The sequence below is a fragment of the Ixodes scapularis genome, unplaced genomic scaffold, assembly GCF_016920785.2.
Source record: "Ixodes scapularis isolate PalLabHiFi unplaced genomic scaffold, ASM1692078v2 PGA_scaffold13__105_contigs__length_92229423, whole genome shotgun sequence".
Classification (NCBI taxonomy): Eukaryota; Metazoa; Arthropoda; class Arachnida; order Ixodida; family Ixodidae; genus Ixodes; species Ixodes scapularis.
The window spans coordinates 64,870,170-64,874,166 of record NW_024609839.1 but is presented as its reverse complement, the minus strand read 5'-3'; the positions used below and the strand labels follow the sequence as shown (position 1 = coordinate 64,874,166).

At 44.7% G+C, this 3,997-nt stretch overlaps 1 pseudogene; it reads right to left on the bottom strand.

Annotated features, from left to right (window-relative positions):
- Nucleotides 1–432: 432 nt before the first annotated feature.
- On the bottom strand, nucleotides 433–2,114 carry LOC120837068 (annotated as a pseudogene).
- Between the last annotated feature and the right edge of the window lie 1,883 nt (nucleotides 2,115–3,997).

The window sequence follows — 3,997 nt, the reverse complement described above, 5'->3', positions numbered from 1 at the left end:
GGGACAGCAGTTCTGCTGAAAGAAGCTTTGCAACAACATTTTGTCTCCCTTTTTTATAATTGATGCGTTTCAACGCATTAAAACAAACCCTAGCAACACAAAACATTGCTGCAGTGTTGTGCTATGTTACCGGTGGAACGTGATCGAGTCACGTTGCAGTGACGAGTGCTGGAAATCCGACCAAATTTAAGGGAAAACCGACTTGTAGCGGGTGCTGGATTTATTAGCGGGAGTAAAGGCACCCAGTAAACTCATTGGAAACAAATATAATCTTTATACATATATCATATAATTTGCGCAGAAAGACCAACTCGGACACAAAATCACTAAATGCCAAGGCCAAATAAAATACATATGAACAGAGTTCCGCTTGACTAGAGGTAGGAAAAGAAGAAAAAAAAAACACTGCTCTAATCTACCTTTCCGTGCACTCTACCTCACCTTCTGAAACTTCCGAGATAGAGGCTTTCGTGCAAACATCTTAAATGTATCGTTCCTGTCTGTGTGACAGAAGGCATAGTTAACAAGGAGCGGTCTGAAGAACTTTGTGCAGACAAGATGGATCAGTTCACGGCGATGAGCCTTGTTGTTCGTTGGGCAGAGCAGCAAAGGAGAGTCATACACTACTGGCAGTGCAAACTTCACAAGAGTTTCAAGGGGCTGCCAATTCCTGAGGTTGTACGATAACACACCCGCTGCAAACATCCTGAGGACATTGAGAAGGTGGGCAAGTTCATCTGAGGGATACAAAAGGCCTCCCCGGTCCAGGTGGTTTGTGATCCCTTGCAAGGCACTGTTTGTCTTCGGCTTTGTAAGAAGAGCTATGCAGAAGAAGCATGAAAAGTGTTCTTGTACAACACGGGCAATGTAGCCCCCAACGTGCGCTGTCGCCGACAGCTCGAGGCTTGGCAGGTATTGTACATTGGGATCTGACAGCTTTTCTAAGATTTCCGCTGCACTCTGTGGAAGTTGGAATGGCGTGGCAGCTGACACTGCTGGTGGTATGCACCGAATTGCTGAAGTCATGAGGTCGAAGCAGCATGTGACACATTGCTCTGCTGGGAAGCTGTGATGAGACCAGTCTTCAGGATCTTTTCAATTCCTGAGATTGCAGCCCGAACGCTAACCTGGTCATTGCACCCTTGAGATCGTCTCAATGAGCCAAACAGGGACTCAATGGCGTCGCTGCTGAACTTGCTGGTCAGTACAAATCCAAACTCTTCCTTGGTGAGAAGGTGTTGTACACATGCAACTGTCGAGTATGTTGTCAAGAGAAGTACTTCGTAGGTTTCTGTCGTCAGGAACTGTGATGGGCTTGCCGTGCTCTTGATCTGCTCGAGATAGGCTGGGAATGAAAACTCGAGCCATTCCAGACGAGGGTCGTCTGGGTGATCATACTGGCGCACATCTGGGTAGCGTTGGTGTATGTGTTGTGTGCAGTTACTGGTATCATGCAAAATGAACCAGCGGTACACAGAGTCCATGAAGAAGATGGTTGGTCCTGCGTCCGCATACAGTAGGTCACTCGTATGGCCAGCTTGTTCCTGGAGGTGCTTGAGCACAGCTGACACTTCAGGGGAGAAGAGCTGGACTGCTCTCTTGGCATTCATTTTCTCTATGTTGCTAGGGAAAAGATGTTTGCGACTCAGGAACCTGACTGGCTTGACAGCCGCCTCTCTCTGGAGCTCGTACAACTTCTTGAGGTAGAAGGACTTGATCTCATTGTCCTTTCCAAAGTTGCGTTCCAGGAATTGGGACCGTATATTCTTCAAGATGTGAACATAGTCAAAGCTAAGGAACAGAATCCTCTCCGGGTCATTTGGGTGCAGGCTATGATGTGTAAGGAGTCCCCCACAAAGCAGTTTCATTGCATTGACATTCACTCGGTGATTGTCAGTTACAATCCGGAGTACTTTGAAGCCAACATCTTCCACCTTGCCCAAGACATGAAGCAGAAGCTTGGCCAGTTCGGTCCCTGTTAACCTTTTGGTAAAAAAGTAGGCAACAGGGATCCGGTATGGAATGCTGAGCCCATTCATGAGAAAGCACAGCAGCGAATTTGCCAGGATGGGCTGGCAAATTCTACGTTTCTCTACGGTTATTTGTGCTGACATTTTTCGAACGTTTGCCTGTGTTCCTTGATGGGTGAACAGCACTGGCTGTTGGCATGGCCTGCTGTCTGGCACTTCTGATGCCTGCCTGTTTTGAGGCTCCAAGGTGCTCGCTGGAGATGTTCAGATGATTTGGGTTCGTTCAGCACCTTCATTGCACAGAAAGGAGGTCGGTGGAGTGTCCAGTGTAGAGCTTGATGTCGCATCAGTCACTTGCGAACTGCCTGTGTCCAGGCATTGCCTCTTCTTGGGAACTTCTGATGAATATGGAGTGCTGCACTTCCTTCTGATAGCGTCCTTCATCTTAGTGATATTTGAAGGCGGCATGCTCCAAAAGATGCTTGGGATAGCGCCTTTATTCAGCTTTCGGCGTTTGCCCTCAACATAGTCGGATGGCACAAAGTGCCGACTGCAAACCATGGAGTAGGTTGATGGAAGCCAGTCATCTCTCTTGATTGCTTGTAGCCAGATCGCTCGTTCATCCGGGTCTGATGGTATTTCGTGGAGTGCAAAGTTCCTTTCTTGACCTGGCTTCCGTCTGCTTGAACCACAATGTGGTATGCAGCAGGTCATGCCTGAAATAGGACGTCATGATTAAGGCCAAACCATCCTTTTCTCTTCCTTATCTGAATATAATAGTGATCACTCGTGTATCTGCAATTAAATGCTTTGTCATCTTCTGTGTGTAACATTCTTTACATATGTGAACTTCGACTGATAAACTGAGCGCATTGTCGTAAAAGGAGTATGTTCAGTGTTTATTTGTAACATATTTGGGGTTCTGCGTATTGGATTTCATTTCTTAGCAAAATGCATGCAGAATTTTTCGGAGTTTTAGTTTGTGGTACATGAAATTCAGAGTGGCTTTTCTAGCCGAAGTGAATGAAAGGTAGAAAGCAGCAGTTTCCAAATTTAGTAAAGGAGCCTTTTCATGTGTGAAACATATTCGATTGTGGTTGTAGGGAGGCTAGCTTATTTTTATTACAAAAGACTAAACAGCAATTTTGTGACACCTACAATTGGAAATTGACACGAAAAACGAAGTGAATCGTAAGCTGGCTCGCGGAACCATGGTGATATAAAGGTCTGTTGGGTTTATTAAAGCTGGCAGACCCAAAAAATTTCGAGTTTTTACGACAAATCTAAATTGACAAAATTTATAAATAACAAGTTTTTTTATCGGCAAGTGTTTTCTGGCTTTTATTGGCTTTATTCAAAAACGCAGAACCTATTACAGGTTTAAAGGGACACTGACAGTGTATTTATGCTTGCCAAGGTTTTTATTTGTACATTACATATGAGAGCCCAACTACCCGGAAAACGATTCGCTGCTCAAAATTTGTTTTCTTTCCGATCGAGAACTGGCCGGTTTGAGTCGCGCTTTTACTCTCTTCTCTGTGGCCATATGCCGTTTTTTATGGTTTAGACACAACCACCAAAGATCAGAGTCGTACGTCATCGAAGGCAGGCACACAATATTAGAAATGGAAAAGACATATGATGCCCATTATTTGTGGCTTCTAAAAAGCTGCAAATACGTTGTTTTGGGGGGGTAAGAAGTATCACAGCCACCTCTCTCCTCTTCCTATATTTCTTCTTCCTCCCCAGTCCATTAAAACTTGTTGGCCTAGTTGCTTCATGGTGCAGTCTAGTAGTGTTTGCGCGACAGAAGGAAGTAGAGGGGCTTGTCCGTGTCTACTCACTTATTGTCCCTTGTGTCGCACAAAAACTTTTAGACTCCCCAGTCCAGTTTCGGTTTCGGTTTCAAGCAGTTGCGTTTTTTTTTTAACTTTATTAAAAATATACGTGACGCTGTAGCAACATATTGATTCGATAGTCTTCTGATACCATAATAAATCGCCTGGCAAAAAATAAAAAAAAAATAT